Source organism: Nycticebus coucang, chromosome 10, assembly GCF_027406575.1.
Source record: "Nycticebus coucang isolate mNycCou1 chromosome 10, mNycCou1.pri, whole genome shotgun sequence".
In the NCBI taxonomy this organism is placed as follows: Eukaryota; Metazoa; Chordata; class Mammalia; order Primates; family Lorisidae; genus Nycticebus; species Nycticebus coucang.
The window spans coordinates 32,754,459-32,773,392 of NC_069789.1; the positions used below are offsets into that span (position 1 = coordinate 32,754,459).

Here is an 18,934-nt window from a genome sequence, read left to right on the forward strand (position 1 = left end):
AGGTTGAGAACCACTGTTTTAAAGGCTGAGAGATAGCCTTTGTGTGTATATACCACATTTTGTTTACTCGTCTGTTGACAGTTACTTGGGTTGTTTCCATTGTTTGGCTGTTATGAATGGTAATGCTGTTCCTTACATCTTATTCAAATGAAATATAATTTAATTTATCCTTGATATCTCAGGAATATTTTTAATATCTTTTAATAATGGAGAATTATAGTGACATATAGCAGCTATACATTGTATTATTATGCTTAACTGGCTGGTGGGTTTAGACAACTCCTATATTCTAGTCCTTAGGTTGGGTCTCTGTAAAGTAGATAACACTGCTAATTCTGCTTTGGTTTCAGGGATCAAAATGAATTAATATGTGTGAATGTAATTTGTAAAAGGGAGCATATAAATGTTTATAGTTCGTATCAGAGTATAAATCTGAACTTTCTTGTTTGCATTCTAGATAAGTAGAGATTTGGCATAACTTTAATTTTTTTTTAACTTAAAATGCGTTATTTACATTTACTCTTTTTAGCCCAGGCTTCAGCCCTCTGGGGTGATTCAGGGGCTTGTGGGGTTTGAAGACGTAGCTACATGCCATGTAAGTTCTCTAGAATGAACACGGAAGGAAGTATTTACTCTTACACAGTGCTGGTACCCTCTTAGTGGGAAGCCTTCTTTTTTCTTTCTTCTCTCTTTGCTTGAATCTGTCTGTATGAAGTGTAGTACACCCTACGGGGTAGCATTCTTTTTAGACTGTAGCCACGTGAATTGTGTAGTTTTTAGATTTGCTGTATACATCTCCAAGATGTTTTTATTGCAGATTGACTGCATACCAGCGGTAACTAAGAGTGGTGTGAGGCACAGGGGAAACTCACCCCACTTGAATCTGGGAGATTGGCCAGAAACTCTCAGTGGCAGGTGTGCAGAGCCAGTCATGCTCATCACGTGTAAATCTCCTTGAGATGTTCCCGATATGCGGAATCACACAGATGAGAGAATGAGATGAGATCAGAGCTCTGTCAGCTTCCTTTAACCAGGGACTCCACGTTCCTTCTCAGAAGGGGTGATCCTCCCCAGCCTCCTGGGTCATGAGTCCTCGGTGGCACTGGTGTCTCTATAAGGTGCATGTCATGCCCCACGAGCTGCGTACCTGCTTTGGGTCGCGGTGTCCCTGTGCCCCTCTCCAGCTTGGTTTTCTGTAGGGCACCACTTGCCATCTTGCCAATTCCCAAAGCTGCTACGCTATTTCAGTGATGGTGATTCCAAAGTTCCCAAATCCTGGGACAGGGGCTTGTGGTGTTAGGAGCACGTCGTGGTCACTAGTCTCTGGGAGACCAGCACCGTCAAACAGTCTCCTTACTGCATGTTTCCCCAAGCCACTAATACACTGATGCAGTTCATGAGTGTCCTCTAAGTCCATACAGCTCTGAAGCCTTGCCTGGGAAGACTTCTCCTCTTTACAAAGCTCTCCACATGTCCCAAGTTGCAATTCCCAAGAAACATCAGCTGGGAAACTTGGTTAGGGGGTAACAGGCTACATTGCTGTGGCCACGTCAATTTGAGCCTTTTTGCGACTGTGCGTGCTCTCAGAAGGTTCATTGTGGACAGTTGAACCAAGTTTTGGCCTTTGTTCCTGGAAGGAGACATCTGTCTTCTCCCATGTTATACTGACTTGTCAGGCACGCTCATGGCTCTTCTCGCGGTGCAGATGGCTTGGCCAGGTCCAGGTGAGTTCACTCCTTCCTGTGCCAGCCTGGTCCTGTGTCTGCAGTGCACTACAGCCCCTTTTCACTGTTGTTCCATTTCAGTTCTGAGGAACCGCTTCATCTGGGGGTTGGTGTTTCAGGTGCAGCACGTGTGAAGGGTTAGTAGTGCAGTTAATGACATTTTTTCCTTCCTTCCAGGACCTAGCCTCCTTTAGGGCAAAGGCCACAGTTTACATTTAGATATATTCTTAGCTCCTCACACAGTCTGTGGTGTGGAGTAGGAGTTTTCATAGATTGTTCAACAAACAATTAAAAAGGGAAAGGTCAAGTCCTGGCAATAGTTTCATTTTGCTATGATTCCAGGCAACTTGCCCAAACACTTCTCAGATGGCTCCAAGGACATTGGACATGAAACTTAGTTCTGCACCAACTGTGTACCTGGTCTGTACACCCTGTGATTCTTTTCATCTTTACAATAATCCTAGAGGTGTAGGTGGTATTTACCTGATTTTGCAAGTGAGCAGACACAGAGAATTGAACAACTTGCTCAGGATCACAAAGCCAAAGAAGTGTAGTGAAAATGCAGGGCTGCCTCCGTCCAAAATCTGTGTGAGTGTGCATGTGTGTAAGTAAGTATATGTACATACCTGTATATGTAAGTATGTACATGATTAATAACATGATACGTAAGTGTGCATGTGGACACACGTACATAGATTCACGGTTAGGAAGTTTCTGGGGGAGTACACACACATACATACACATATGTATGTAGTCGCACAGCACATAACGATGTTTTGGTCAGTAAGAGACTGCATATATAACAGTGGTCCCATAAGATTATAATGCCTTATTTTTACTGTACCTTTTCTATGCTTAGCTATATTTAGATACACAAATGCCATTATTTTAAGGTTTGTGCAGGTGTAGCCTGGGAGCAGTAGGCTGTACAATACAGCCTAGGTGTGCAGTAGGCCGTGCCAGCTGGGTTCGTGTAAGTAACTCTGATGTCCACAGTGTGCAGATACTGCCTGATGACCTGTTCCTGTTGTTAAGTGACCCATGACTATATACTCATGTATACAAGTATATGTGTGTGTGTGCATATTACACTCCTATATGTGTCATATACCAGGGCTACCTCTTTGGAATTCTGGCTTTTGTGATGCATTTTAAGCAAGTGTTCAGCTCTGCCACTGATCCTTCCTTCCCTTCCCTTGAGTGGTTGCAGCTGTGCACCTGGTGTCCATTTGCTGTAAGATGCTCTTGTTCCAGTCACTGTGTGCATGTCTTTTCTCACACGCTTCTCCCACCCCAGCTCACATCAGGTACCATAAAGTGTTTGTTGGACTGAAATTTTTAAGCCTGCTGAGTGTGTTCCTAGTTTGCTAAGAGAACAGAAGAGCCTTTTTAAGACCGTTTAAAAGATTCTTGACATGATCCCAGTGGTGTTTTAACATGTTTTCAGGTCCTGGTCAGCCAAGGTATGGGCTTGTTTAAAAATTAAACAACTTAAGAGTGATAGAGGGAAAAAAAATGTGTCTTAAGTAGAACTGCGGGTTCTGTAAATCTGTGATGGAAGTTTGTTCCTGCTTCTGTTATCTATAATTATTCACATTCTACCTCCTGAGAAAGTTCCCTTTTTCACCATGAAACACATAACATGGCATCCCCCTCCCCAATTATTTGGAGCATTTGGGCTTAAAAGAAAAGATGATGCATAGTAAGAAAAGTCCTCAGGAGGGATTTAGGAGAGCTGTTTCCTTATCTTCTGTTCTGTCCCTTTGCCAGACAAAAGCACAAAAAGTAACTGGAGTGAAATGCTGCCTCCTCATTCAGCTCTCTGCTTTGCTTTTACTGGTTGGTGCACAATGTGTCCTTCTTGGAGAGCCTTCTGCATAGTTTAGAAGTGCAAAGAAAGGCAAATTGTCTATCAGAGGAACTAATTTTAGGTGCAAGTAAGTTTTAAGGGCTCTGAAGGCACCAAACTTCTGTTTTCTTGGAAGAACCTCCCCTCCCCCAGCCCGAAAGTCAGAAAAGGGGACAGTAGATGGAGTTACCATGAGGCAGACGTGCCTGGCTGGTGGCTGGCACCCTGTGTACCCAGGTGCCACTGGCCAAATGTAGGTTCTCCATGCCGTGAGCCATAAATGCAGCAATTTTGGTCTTGAGAGTGAAGTTGTGTCACAGAAATTATAAACCCAAATGGATAATTTCCTTTTTTAGGTTTTAGAATTCTGGGCTTATTTATTTGGAAGAGCTTGCAGCAGATGTGCTTCTGAGGGGAAAGTTTATACCCTTTTGGGTGTCCTTGGTGTGTTACTGTTTACGAATGGTGGATGGAAATTGTTCATTGATCTGACATTAAGACTGCTGGGGCTTACTGTAAAAAAATGCAGCTGGTTAGAGTGACAGATACTTAGTGTGATGACTCAAGACAGCTGATGGCTTTTTTTTTTTTTAAAGAGAATGAGTTGATTAAATCACTCCCATTTTGTTTTATAGGCATTGTTGGAAATAGATTCTCTAGGAGACATACACAGTCTTGGTTGGTGGAAGGGTTGAAAACACCCAGTAGCTGTGCCAGTGTAGGTGTTGAAGGGCTGCTGCTTGGGGGGCAGCAGGGATTGGTGGGCCATGGGAGGAGACTAGAGAATGCTCAGTAGTGTGGACAGGGGTATTGTGTTGGATGTCTCTCTGTGTGAAACGAGGAGGGGTGACATTGTGCTTGCTGTAGTTCATCCTGAAGCTGAGACCAAGGTCTTTGAGTCTTCAGGGATTGTTTGGAACTCAGCACTATGCAGTGAGGGATTCCTATGACCCTAGTCTAGTTTGGAGAAATTGTAAAGGGCTGCCTCTGTTTCCTCCTAGGTGAGGCCGTCCAGGAATTGCTAGAAAAGGCTCTTTGCAGAGGTAAACAGTTGTGGTCCTTTCACATTCAATTAGTTGTTTCTTGGATTTCAGGGCGTCTGGAGTCTCCATTTGCTCATGAGGCCTTAGTGTCCCCTGTGTGCTCTTCTTCTTGGTTTGCTTGGTGTCTGTGAGCACCTGTGCTGTTGTTTACTTTTTAGGCAGCGCTAATTGGCCACCGGGGTGAGCACTGAGGTGCTTCCTGCAGCAGTCTGCTTCTCCCCCAGCCAGTGGCCTTAGCCTCTGTGTTTGCAAGTCTACTGTTTTCCTGTGTGATTCTGGGGCAGATGTCGGCAGGCTGCAGAGGCTGTCTGCCACGGTGGGGAGGCTAGAGCAGGAGTTTCTGCTCCCAGGAAAGAGATTCATGCAGGATTTTGTATGTGGCTCTGACAGAGATAAATGGCTGAAAAACCAAATCAAACCAAAAAACACCCATACATATAAAACAGGGGGGGGGGTAAAAGAGCACATAATTATCATGTAGGTAGTATTGCAGCTGACCCTGATTTTGTCCTCAATTTTGGAACAAGGTAGCTGGGTAGAAAAACTTCTTATTAAGTAACAGGCTGTTATTCATTCCTTTCCTTCTCCTAGTCATTTACTCTATGAAAGCGGCTCAGACCTGACCTGACCTGACCCTCCTTGGATTTTGGCAGCAAGGTTCCCTGGAATGACTGCTCCCCCAGCAGTCTTCCTTTCTTTTTTTTTTTTGTGTAGAGACAGAGTCTCACTTTGCCGCCCGTAGAGTGCTAGGACGTCACATGGCTCACAGCAACCTCCAGCTTTTGGGCTTACGTGATTCTCCTGCCTCAGCCTCCCGAGCAGCTGGACTACAGGCGCCCGCCACAACGCCCGGCTATTTTTTGGTTGCAGTTTGGCCGAGGCCGAGTTTGAACCCGCCACCCTCAGCATATGGGGGCGGCGCCCTACTCACTGAGCACAGGCGCACCCTTCCTTTCTAAGGGTATAGGATCACACTCCCAAAGAGCCCTGTGGTAGGTTTAATTAGCTAGTGTGTCAGCCAGTAAGTAAATGGCAGCATTTTACCTTCACCTCCTATGCATCCTGAAGCTTCTGTTTGGGTGTTCTTCAAAGACGTTGGGCCAGGGTGCCAGATCCGTGAGGGCTGGAAGCAGGGCAGTTGGCTCTGTCTGTATTTGGCACAGGGATCTCTTTAACTGGGGTCTCTTCTGCTTCTTTCTGCAAAGCTTAATGTAACCACTGTCTAAACAAGCTGACATCCTGTCTTCCGGAGGATTTGGGCAGAGGTGGCTGGAGAACCTATTCTCCATCATGGTGGAGTTAGCAGGACAGCTGGTGGGCTTCAGGCGTGGCTGATACATATTTTAGCCTAATGATCCTGATTCCCAGTTTCCCAGCTCTCTAGCATCAGAACTGTGAAGCTTTAAAAACTGTGCCATGGTTGCTTGGAGTCAAAAAATAAATGTGATGTGCTGGGGGTGGGGGGTGAGGAGGTGTGGGAAATGGAGGGAAACAGGTGGTCAGAGCTGCTTTGTGAAGAACATGCACCCTGGCTGTCCCATCTTAATAGGCTTCAGAAGTCCTGGAATGCAGAATTCACCAGCCTGTGGAGTCCCACCCGTGTCCTCTATGGTTTCAAGATGTAAATGACATTTGCAGAGGTAGGAGGAGGGAGGCCAGGGCCTGTTCCTTCCCTGGATCTGGGCCCAGCAGGTGCCAGCTCATCATGGTTACCAGCGTCTGGCCTGCTTATTACTGGTCTTTGCAGGAAGCCGCTCTGAAGGCACTTGGGGCCTTGCGAGGCTGAGTCACAGCTGATTTAGGGAAAGGCCTCACAGGATGCTTGCTGTCTCCCCTATTCTAAGTGTGGGTTTGCAAGTGCATACTCTGAAAATGAATCTGGGGGAATGTGTGTGAAGGAAACAGCAGAAGTGCGGGTGTGGGTGGGAGGGGCGAAGCCACACTGTGTGTTCTGGCCACATCTGTAGTCCTGCTGTTTAGCCTGCTTCCCCGAGGTGTGTCCTGAGGTGGGAGGCTGGGGCCATGGCAAGGGAGGCCTGGTGGTGTCCCTATGCGTGATTACACCCATTATACAAACCAGGGCAGCTAGGAAGTGGACGAGCAGGCCAGCCCTGTCTGACACCAGCTCCATGCGGCGTCTGCCAGTCAGCGTGCATGCTTGATCTTTCCATCCTCTTCCCGCTCACCTTTATTCTCAGCCCTTCCATGGCCTCCACAGTGGATCATAGTATCATAGGAAAGACGATTCGTTTCTTTAGTCTGGTCTTCGGACCTGACTTAGAAGCTGGTCTTGTGCAGTCATTGCATGTTACCTGTTAGAAAAGCCGGCGTACCAGGACGTGCCAGCTCTTTTTGCTAACAGCTGTGTAGTGCAGAATCCTGGGTCTCATCTGCACCATTTCCTAGGTGTTGGAGTGAGAGCAGAGTTCTGTGTTCTCTGCATGGTGAGTGAGCCACATACCATTGGGCAGCAGGCTGATTCCTCTGTGTGAGGGGGGCCAGGCCATGGAGGGCAGCTTACAACACCCCCCTGAAGATTTCAGTGTGAGAAATGTACTGGTGGCGATGACAGCAGAGCACCCACTCCCAGGAGTTCTGGGGGGTGATGTGCTGTTCCCCTGAGGTCTGAGTTTGCAGTTTGCTGAAAGTCTGGGTGGTTTGACCCATTGCCCTCCATAGTTTATGTGAATAGCTAAAACAAAAATCTTTCTAGATATTCATTCATTACCCGCAGGACCTTAAAAGTAAGAATGAAGGGTCAGGAACAAGAGGAGCAGAGCCTGAGCAATCACTTACCAGTGCCTTGGCTGGGGAGAAGGGCGCCGCTCAGGGGATGGTGTGTGGTGAGTTGCAGTCCAGGGCCTCTGTTCATGTCACCATGTCTTCCCCGCTGGCTTTGCCTGTGGGCAGGTCTTGCTCCATTTTTTCTGCTGGTACAGACAGGTGCACGTTGCCTGCTGTATGTAAAGTGCTATGGAAGGTGTTATTGATGCTGCTGAGGTTTGAACAGACTCATTCCCAATGAGCAGGGATGAGATGCTGGGTCAGGATGAACACAGGAGTGGGAGCAGGCTCTGTTGCCAGGAGCTTATACCTGAACCACGGGAAACTGGTTTGCTGATGAAGCAATAAAGATGGTTCTGAAAGGGTGATTCTAATCAGACATGTAAGTAAGCTCAAAATAAAGATATCCTAGGAGGAGTTGCCCTGATTTTTTGAAGTCTACACACACACACACACAGGATAGTCTAACTTACAATTCTCTTGACTTTATAAATGGTGTGAAAGTGATATGCGTTCAGCACATTCTTTGACAAATAACGAGGTTATGTCCCAATAAACCATCATAAGTTGAACATGTCATAAGTCCAACATGCATTGAATGCACCTAACCTGCTAGCCTACCCTAAGTGTGCTCAGAATGCTAACATCAGCTCGCAGTCAGGCAAAGCTGAATCAAAACATCATTGGCAGCCCAGTATGCTGTGTGTTTTTTAGCCTGTTTTATCTCATGGCATGCTCAAATTTCCACGGCACGTTTAAAGTATGTTGGTAAAATTAAGTAAATTAAACAATATACTATCTGTGTTTTGAACTTCTTTGAAAATAATTTCATTAATGGTGTTTAAACATTTTTGTGGCATACCTGTGAGCCTCTCATGGCACATCAGTGTGCTGCGGCACAGTGGCTAAAAATTGCTGCTGTGGGAGGCGGAGCAAGATGGCAGCCAAGTAACAGCTTTCTTGCATCTGGGCACCGTGAGTCTGGGGAGATAGAACTCCAGGCATCTGTGGCTGGTGGGATCTGCCTATCATCACTCCTGTGCAGATACAGGGAGTCAGCGAGAGACTTCTGGACCCCAAGAGGAGGACTAAAACAGTGGAAAACCGGCAAGTGATCACGTGTGTTCAATCGGTCTAAACCCGCCTGCAACTGTAAGTTCAGTAGCAGCGAGACTGCCAACCAGAAAGGCCTTACCTGTGAACTGTTTTGGTGTCTTTGGACTTGGCACTCAGTTGAACTGCCTTGGGGAGAGCCTGAGTGGGAGTGCGGAGAACTTTGGCCGTTGTCTAGGGCCCCAGTCTGAGCCGCTGAGCCAGACGGAGCTAATGGTGTTTGGCGTTGGGTCACAGGGAGCCATTGTGAGCCATCTGCCCCGGCAAGCTCCGCCCTCAGGGTCGCAGAGCTTGAATTGGGTGGGAGCTGGTAACCCAGCGACCAAGTAGCCTAAGGGTGGGGTCTGAGCCGCCTTGCACCCCTAACCCTCAGGGGCAGAGTGAGACCAGTTTTGGCACACTGTGTAAGTGGATAGTCACTTCAGCAGTGATTCCAGCGACAAACACTTTCCTGGGAAAGCTTCTGCTCAGCAAGTTTACAAGTTCAAAGTGCCTTTTAAGTGGGCTGAAGAGAGATTTAGGGTGTCTACCTGCTGGGGTTTGAGAAATCAGCACCCTCCAGTCGTATCAGAACTGTGATTAACATCTCATACCCCAGAAGACCACGTGTTGCCCAGACAATATTCAATAACATATATATACTGCTTTGTTTTTAGGTTGTGTTTTTTTCTTTTTTTGGTTTGGTTGTTTTTTTTTGTTTTGTTTGTTTGTTTATTTTGATTTTGTTGATGTTATTTTGTTTTATAAGTTCAACCTTTTCCATACAGATCCCTTTTCTTTCTCAATTTTTCTAGTTTAATTATAATTTCCCATTGCTGTCTTTTTCAATAATTAGAACTTCATTTTTGCTAGTGTTTCTACTGCTATTATTTGGTTTTTCACCCAATTTTATCCCGTAAAGTTTTCTGTTTGCTTGTTTTGGTTTGATTTATAGCATTTTTGTCTTTCCTCTCTACTTGGTGGAGGTGGGGTACTGTGTCTGATCAGGTTAGCAAAGAGCTGCTGACCTCAAGGGAACCACCCAACTGGGCACCCCCAGAAGGTGGGTTTTTTTCAAGATTGCGTCAAAGTACCCTACTGTACACCTATATTGTTCTGTCTCCCTCTTGATGTGCCTCTCTTCTTTTTGTCAATATTCCTTTTACCCACCCCCTCTCCTTTCTCTATTTTTCTTTTTTTTCTTATCACTCGGTCCTCCTTTCTTTCATCCCTTTTTTGCTCTTCAACCTTCTCACCCCTCTGGTCCTGTAACCCTTAGTCCATAGGCACGAGAACTTAAAGAGCAAGAGGAAGTAAAAGGAAAATTAGGGCAAGGAAACAGATAAAAGAAACCACTCATGACGAAGAATCAGCAGAAAACTCCAGGCAACATGAAGAACCAGTCCAGAACAACCTCGCCAAGGGACCATGAGGTAGCTACTGCAGATGATTCCACTTATGAAGAAATGCTAGGAATGACAGGGAGTTTAGAATACACATGTTGAAAACAATGAAAGAAATGATGGAAACAATGAAGGAAACTGCTAATAAAGTGGAAAATAACCAAAAGGAAATCCAAAAACAGAATCAAATAAGAGATGAATGATATGAAGAATATAAAAAGGATATAGCAGAGCTGAAGGAACTGAAACAGTCAGTTAGGGAACTAAAAGATGCAATGGAAAGTATCAGCAACAGGTTAGACCATGCAGAAGAAAGAATTTCAGAGGTAGAAGACAAAGTTCTTGAGATAACTCAGATAGTAAAAGAGGCAGAAAAGAAGAGAGAGAAAGCAGAACATTCACTGTCAGAATTATGGGACTTTATGAAGCGTTCCAACATACGAGTTACAGGAATTCCAGAAGGGAAAGAAGAATGCCCCAGAGGAATGGAAGCCATACTAGAGAATATTATAAAAGAAAATTTCCCAAATATCACGAAAGGTTCTGACACACTGCTTTCAGAGGGCTATCGGACCCCAGGTCGCCTCAACTCTAACCGAGCTTCTCCAAGACACATTGTGATGAACCTGTCCAAAGTCAAGACAAAAGAAAAGATTCTGCAAGCTGCCAGGAGTAAGCGCCAGTTGACCTACAAGGGAAAATCCATCAGAGTGACCGCAGACTTCTCTAATGCAACTTTCCAAGCAAGAAGACAATGGTCATCTACCTTTAATCTACTTAAACAGAACAATTTCCAGCCCAGAATTCTGTACCCTGCTAAGATAAGCTTCAAAATTGACGGAGAAATCAAATCATTTACGGATATACAAACATTGAGGAAATTCGCCACAACAAGACCAGCTCTACAGGAAATACTTCAACCTGTTCTGCACACTGACCACCACAATGGATCAGCATCAAAGTAAGAACTCAGAAATTAAAGGACAGAACCTAACCTCCACACTGATGCAAAAGATAAAACTAAGCAATGGACTCTCACCAAATAAGACGAATAGAATACTACCACACTTATCAATTATCTCAATAAATGTTAATGGCTTGAATTCCCCACTGAAGAGACATAGATTGGCTGACTGGATTAAAAAACACAAGCCATCTATTTGCTGTCTGCAAGAAACACACCTGGCTACAAAAGACAAATTAAAGCTCCGAGTGAAGGGTTGGAAGACAATTATTCAGGCAAATGGAATTCAGAAGAAAAGAGGAGTTGCAATCTTATTTTCAGATACATGTGGATTTAGAGCAACTAAAGTCAAAAAAGACAAAGATGGTCACTTTATATTGGTCAAGGGAAAAATACAACAAGAAGACATTTCAATTCTAAATATCTATGCACCCAATTTGAATGCTCCCAGATTCTTGAAACAGACATTTCTCAGTCTGAGCAATATGATATCTGATAATACCATAATAACAGGGGACTTTAACACTCCTCTTACAGAGCTGGACAGAGCCTCTAAACAGAAATTAAACAAAGATATAAGAGATTTAAATGAGACCCTAGAACAACTGTGCTTGACAGACGCATATAGAATACTCCACCCCAAAGATAAAGAAAATACATTCTTCTCATCACCCCATTGAACATTCTCCAAAATTGATCATATCCTGGGACACAAAGCAAATATCAACAGAACCAAAGAATTGAAATTTTACCTTGTATCTTCTCAGACAATAAGGCACTAAAGGTGGAACTCAACTCTAACAAAAATGCTCGACCTCACCCAAAGGCATGGAAATTAAACAATCTTCTGTTGAATAACAGATGGGTGCAGGAAGAAATAAAACAGGAAATCATTAACTTCCTTGAGCATAACAACAATGAAGACACAAGCTACCAAAACCTGTGGGGTTTTGAGAGGAAAATTCATCGCTTTAGATGCCTACATTCGAAAAACAGAAAGAGAGCACATCAACAATCTCACAAGAGATCTTATGGAATTGGAAAAAGAAGAACAATCTAAGCCTGAACTCAGTAGAAGAAAAGAAATATCCAAAATCAAATCAGAGATCAATGAAATTGAAAACAAAAGAATCATTCAGAAAATTAATGAAACAAGGAGTTGGTTTTTTGAAAAAATGAATAAAATAGATAAACCATTGGCCAGACTAACGAGGAATAGAAAAGTAAAATCTCTAGTAACCTCAATCATAAATGATAAAGGGGAAATAACAACTGATCCCACAGAGATACAAGAGATCATCTCTGAATACTACCAGAAACTCTATGCCCAGAAATTTGACAATGTGAAGGAAATGGATCAATATTTGGAATCACACCCTCTCCCTAGACTTAGCCAGGAAGAAATAGAGCTCCTGAACAGACCAATTTCAAGCACTGACATCAAAGAAACAATGAAAAATCTTCCAACCAAAAAATGCCCTGGTCCAGATGGCTTCACACCAGAATTCTATCAAACCTTCAAGGAAGAGCTTATTCCTGTACTGCAGAAATTATTCCAAAAAATTGAGGAATAAGGAATCCTCCCCAACACATTCTATGAAGCAAACATCACCCTGATATCAAAACCAGGAAAAGACCCAAACAAAAAGGAGAATTTCAGACCAGTCTCACTCATGAATATTGGTGCAAAAATCCTCAACAAAATCCTAGCCAATAGATTACAGTTTATCATCAAAAAAGTCATTCATCATGATCAAGTAGGCTTCATCCCAGGGATGCAAGGCTGGTTTAACATACGCAAGTCCATAAATGTTATCCACCATATTAACAGAGGCAAAAATAAAGATCACATGATCCTCTCAATAGATGCAGAAAAAGCATTTGATAAAATCCAGCATCCTTTTCTAATTAGAACACTGAAGAGTATAGGCATAGGTGGCACATTTCTAAAACTGATTGAAGCTATCTATGACAAACCCATAGCCAATATTTTACTGAATGGAGTAAAACTGAAAGCTTTTCCTCTTAGAACTGGAACCAGACAAGGTTGTCCTCTGCCACCTTTACTATTCAACGTAGTGCTGGAAGTTCTATCCAATACAATTAGGCAAGACAAGGAAATAAAGGGAATCCAAATGGGAGCAGAGGAGGTCAAACTCTCCCTCTTTGCTGACGACATGATCTTATACGTAGAGAACCCCAAAGACTCAACCACAAGACTCCTAGAAGTCATCAAAAAATACAGTAATGTTTCAGGATATAAAATCAGTGTCCACAAGTCAGTAGCCTTTGTATACACCAATAACAGTCAAGATGAGAAGCTAATTAAGGACACAACTTCCTTCACCATAGTCTCAAAGAAAATGAAATACCTAGGAATATACCTAACGAAGGAGGTGAAGGATCTGTATAAAGAAAACTATGAAATCCTCAGAAAGGAAATAGCAGAGGATATTAACAAATGGAAGAACATACCATGCTCATGGATGGGAAGAATCAACATTGTTAAAATGTCTATACTTCCCAAAGCAATCTACCTATTCAATGCCATTCTTATCAAAATACCAACATCGTACTTTCAAGATTTGGAAAAAATGATTCTGTGTTTTGTATGGAACCGGAAAAATCCCCGTATAACTAAGGCAGTTCTTAGTAACAAAAATAAAGCTGGGGCATCAGTATACCAGATTTTAGTCTGTACTACAAAGCCATAGTGCTCAAGACAGCATGGTATTGGCACAAAAACAGAGAAATAGACACTTGGAATCGAATTGAACACCAAGAAATGAAACTAACATCTTACAACCACCTAATCTTTGATAAACCAAACAAGAACTTACCTTAGGGGAAAGACTCCCTATTCAATAAATGGTGTTGGGAGAACTGGATGTCTACATGTAAAAGACTGAAACTGGACCCACACCTTTCCCCACTCACAAAAATTGATTCAAGATGGATAAAGGACTTAAATTTAAGGCATGAAACAATAAAAAGCCTCCAAGAAAGCATAGGAAAAACACTGGAAGATATTGGCCTGGGGAAAGACTTCATGAAGAAAACTGCCATGGCAATTGCAACAACAACAAAAATAAACAAATGGGACTTCATTAAACTGAAAAGCTTCTGTACAGCTAAGGAGACAATAACCAAAGCAAAGAGACAACCTACCCAATGGGAAATGATATTTGCATAGTTTCAATCAGACAAAAGCTTGATAAGTAGGATCTATAGAGAACTCAAATTAATCCACATGAAAAAAGCCAACAATCCCATATATCAGTGGGCAAGAGACATGAATAGAACTTTCTCTAAAGATGACAGACGAATGGCTAACAAACACATGAAAAAATGTTCATCATCTCTATATATTAGAGAAATGCAAATCAAAACAACCCTGAGATATCATCTAACCCCAGTGAGAATGGCCCACATCTCAAAATCTCAAAACTGCAGATGCTGGCGTGGATGTGGAGAGAAGGGAACACTTTTACACAGCTGGTGGGACTGCAAACTAGTACAACCTTTCTGGAAGGAAGTATGGAGAAACCTCAAAGCACTCAAGCTAGACCTCCCATTTGATCCTGCAATCCCATTACTGGGCATGTACCCAGAAGGAAAAAAATCCTTTTATCATAAGGACACTTGTACTAGACTGTTTATTGCAGCTCAATTTACAGTCGCCAAAATGTGGAAACAGCCTAAATGCCCACCAACCCAGGAATGGATTAACAAACAGTGGTATATGTATACCATGGAATACTATTCAGCCATTAAAAAATATGGAGACTTTACATCCTTCGTATTAACCTGGATGGAAGTGGAAGACATTATTCTTAGTAAAGCATCACAAGAATGGAGAAGCATGAATCCTATGTACTCAATTTTGATATGAGGACAATTAATGACAATTAAGGTTATGGGGGGGAAGTAGAAAGAGGGACGGAGGGAGGGGGTTGGGCCTTGGTGTGTGTCACACTTTATGGGGGCAAGACATGATTGCAAGAGGGACTTTACCTAACAATTGCAATCAGTGTAACCTGGCTTATTGTACCCTCATTGAAGCCCCAACAATAAAAAAAAAAAAAAATCGCTGCTGTGGAGGTGGAGGGCAGGTTGTTTGACCTCGGATTGCCTGGCTGAGTGGGGGGTTTGGCTCACTGCCGAACATTTAGAGAGAGTGTCGTGCCTCAGATTCCTAGGCAAGGAAAAGATCAAAATTCAAAATGTGATGCACCGTTTCTGCTGACTACATGTAGCTTTAATACCATCTTAATCTTAAACCATTGTTAAATCAGTGGGAGGCTTACAGGATGAGGTACAGGATGGGAAAGTCAGCTGTAGGCTTAGTGGATGACGTATAGGATGGGATGTATTTATATGAAGCAGTTTCAGAGAAAGTACTTATCCTTTTTAGATAGACTATCCTGCTTTTTTCTTTCTCCTGAAATTCTTGGTGGGCATCAACTTGTTGAATTGATTTCACCTTCCACTAGTGGACCTCCCTGGCACTGCTGGGTTTGGCTACAGAAGTCCTGTAGATCGAGTGATTTGCACAGGAAAATTGTTGTAGAAGGGGGACTTCTGACTGGATGTTAGAGAATGGTGGCCAGGGTGACAGTAGCACCTGTGCTGGCCCAGTGTACGCTGCCTTTCTGCTTCAACAGGTGCAGGGGAGGGGCCTGGGGACACAGTGGTGGTCAGCAGGAATAGGCCACTTGTATGTGGCATCAGTATAACTGCCAAAGAGGCACCCCTGTCCGTGCACGTGTTTGCACGGTCATTCCTCTGGGGCAGGAGCCTGTGGCTGAGACCAGCTGATGTCTCGGGTGCACCAGGGACTGCTCCTGGGGCTGGTGCCCACACGTACTTACTGTGGCTTATTTACTATCTTAGATCAAGACTTCTGCTTCAACATTGCCAAGTTCTGATGTCTACAAAATGTAAATGTGCTGACAGTGATACTAGTGAAATGGGGCAGGCAGAAGCTGCTTCACGCTTGACATGAAGTGATTAAAGCTGAGAATATTAGGAATGTCAGTGGACCCTGCTCACTAGGAGACAGCTGTTCATTTTAACTGTGTGCATGTGATCATTTGTCAGAAACCAGTGCTTGTCTGTGGTCAGACTGTGATGGGTGGGGATTCAGGAGAAATGTTATCAATTCCCTGAGACAGTGGTCACCTCAGGGACCAAGAAGCAGTCCTCTTGTGTACAACCCAGGGCCGTGTCCTGGGACAGGCTAGATGCCTCTCAGCCCAGGGAGGCTCAGCATCTCCTGGGCTTTGGGGGCGGATGTCAGCAACCAGGACTGAGAATCATTGCTCTAAACTAGATCACCCACACTGCCTCCAGAGTTGCCCTTCTGTCCTTGTAATAGTCACATTTTCCCTGGTGTCATTGTTGATCTGTCTGTTTCCCGCCCTGGTCATTTGTAACATAAGGACAGCTTTGTCTCTCTTAATTGAATTAGACTCTGAGCCTTGAAGGTTGGATTGCTACAGATGATTCTCTCAGGGTTGTACCCCCACCCCTGCCTCTTGGCTTTCTCCCGATCACTGTCACCTTCACACTAGCCTTTGGGGGAGCACCCTGTGGGTTCTTTCATCCAGGCTCAAGCACACCTCTCTTGTTTTAAATCTTTACACAGCACACTTGGGATCCTAGGTAACTCAGGGCACCATCTTACTAGAGATGATCGCTTACTTGCATTTGGAGGCCAGCTCAGGCCCTGCCTTCTCAGTGACTGAGCGGATGTGGAGTATGAATTCGAGGCTGGCTGAATTCGAGGCTGGCTCTGCCGTCTTTCCAGTGGGCATCCATCCATCTGAGCCTTGGTTTCTTTACTTGGGGGGAGGGTAATATGTGGGTCACTATGAAAGTTTGGAGGCAGACTGTGTTTGGTCCATTATTTCACTTCCAACAAACACAGGCAACAGCGTCCTTCCTGATTCACTCGTGAAAATTTCAACTTGCTTGGCTTATTGGTGGGAGTTGCTGGGGGATGGGGAGCTTTGTTTGTTTCTGTCTATACAGATTTTACCTTTCTTGATTTCTGTGGATCTCAGAACTTTCGTACTGTCCCATGTGTGATGCAGCAGCGGCTTTGCTGCATGCCAGTGCTGACCAAACTCAGTTAATATCAGTTGTTATTCTTGTACCCACAGAGGCCTCCAGATCCCTGGAATCTGCGCCACGTAGAGCCCCAGGAGAGGCAGGAAGGCTTGTGCTGTCCATGTCCTGCTCACTCCTGTTTTCCTGTCTAAAGGCCCATTTCTTCTCTAGATGACCCCACTTAGCCGTACCATGAGGTGAGAGGAGGACTGCGGGCCTTTCTGTCCCCGCTGTGCCCAGCACACCACCTAGTACCCGGTGGTTGCCCATCTAGTGTTTTTTGACTGGCAGAATGTGCCAGGGCATTTTAGCGCTCCCTGTCTCCTCACAGAGAAGCAGCCCACACCCATGAGATCAGGCTGGGAGCTCCCTGCAGCATGGTGGGAGGTGGGGGTAGAGGTGGGGACTGCCTGGGAGCAGCAGGGCTGTGGACCAGCAGGGGTACCAAGGGAAGGGCTAGGGATTCACTAAGGACAAGAGGTAGCAGGAAGGTTCTGGCCCAGATGCCCCCATCTCCTGGGCTGCTCAATAACCAGCAGGTCCCTTCACTCTCCATGGGCACTGGCCGAGTGCTCTGAGGATGCTGACAACTCTGCTGTCAGCCTGATGCCTCTGTCGGCTGCTCTGACTGTTGTCCGCTGAGGACATTGGATGCAGAAGATGTTGTCTCAAAGAATTCAGTTCTTTCAGAGCATAAGTTATGTTTGAAATTTTGCTTGGCTCCTGAGCCCAGTTTGGTGCTCACAGAGGACTACCTGGAGCTGTGAAATGGAAGAGTGATCAGGGAGGCCTGCCCGGCTGTAGCAGGCAAGGGGCCTCTGGAAAGGGGTTCTGAGTTGTTCTAGAGGTCTGCAGGGTGAGACAGGGCAGGCTGGAGAGGCTCTCATGGGATGAGGCATCTTGGAAGTTGGTGATGTCATTGTGGGAGCAGAAGAGGGGTGTGTTTGGAGGAAGAAGGGGAAAAGAGAGTTGGTCAGGGCTGGATGGTAGATGGCCATTGTTCCAGAGGCTCTTGAGAGTAATTTCGTTAGCTTGGCCTGACACGGGAGTCAGGGACACCTGGAAAAGTGAGAATAGAGGGGTGCCAGGGTCTTCCACGGGACTCACGGCTGCTGAGTAGGAGCGACCTTAAGGAAGGTCGCTGTGGGGCAGGCAGGCAGCACAGCTGAAGTTGGAAAGTGCGACAAGCTCATTTCAGGCTTTTGCTGATGGCCTTGTAGACACAGGTCTCTCTAACTCTGGGTTTCTGTTTCTGTTCTTCTCTGTTCTCACAGAACCCATACATGCCCCTGGGGAGCTGGAGCTCCACACACGAGGCAGAGCCCGCTGTGCCTCCCGCAGTTTGATGTAGTGCTGTCCTGAGGGACTTGACACTGAGTGCCATGCTACGTCCTTGAGATGGCTTATAGCTCATTCAAAAAAATGTTGTGATGACTTTTAATTTCTATGACACCTTCTCATCTGTGTTCTTCCTGTGTGTTAGGGATATTTTTTGGGGGGAGGGGCAGTTGTCTCTGTCCCATGTTCTGAGGATAGAACAGAATGTTCAGGGCTGTTCTTGTCTGACTCTGAGGGCCAGAGAACCCTGATTCTGTCACACAAAAGCAGGTCTTGGGGTGGTTCAAGTGTGGACCCTTGGGGTTGAGTCCCAGCCTGTCAGATGGTGGTGTCTGACTTGTGTGCTCTGTTTCCCTGCTTATACTGAATAGGGACCTCCTTGCATGAGGAGTGAATGAGTTAATGTAACTAGAACACTAGAGTGGTGTGTGCACACAGTAATGGTGTAAAGTTGTTCTCTACCATCCACCACTATACCACTGCTCGTCACCACTCACCACTGCTCACCCGTCCACCACTGCTCCCCTCACCCCTTCACCACTCACTCACCACTGCTCACCCCTTCACTGCTCACCGCCACTCACCACCACTACTCACTCACCCGTCCACTGTTCACCACTGCTCAC

At 44.9% G+C, this 18,934-nt stretch overlaps 1 protein-coding gene across 2 annotated transcripts in view; it reads left to right on the forward strand.

Annotated features, from left to right (window-relative positions):
- Positions 1-18,934, forward strand: part of GALNT2 (polypeptide N-acetylgalactosaminyltransferase 2) — a 247,658-nt gene that overhangs the window by 38,528 nt on the left and 190,196 nt on the right. The window lies entirely within an intron of this gene.